We start from the raw sequence: 252 nt of genomic DNA, 5'->3' as shown, positions 1-252 counted from the left end.
CTGGCCTATCCTCGTCTACGGGATTGTATCTTCGGGCCATTGTGGACGTAGAGTTGCCGTTGAGCAAGTGGAGCGAGCCAGTTTCGCGTGCCCTTACCTTGCCCTCATTCGCCCAGTACGCGTCCCCTCGTAGTTTCCATGATTTCCTGTGGCCTGTAGTTTTTAAGTAGATTAAATGAAGAGAATTACGGGGGGATGAGGCTATTGTGTCTGTATACACATGCAGCAACTTCAAATTACATGCTGCAGAAT

Source organism: Eimeria mitis, genomic scaffold (genome assembly GCF_000499745.2).
Source record: "Eimeria mitis Houghton genomic scaffold, Emh_scaff3813, whole genome shotgun sequence".
Taxonomy (NCBI): Eukaryota; Apicomplexa; class Conoidasida; order Eucoccidiorida; family Eimeriidae; genus Eimeria; species Eimeria mitis.
The sequence above is the reverse complement of the archived record's forward strand: the minus strand, read 5'-3'. Positions refer to the sequence as shown.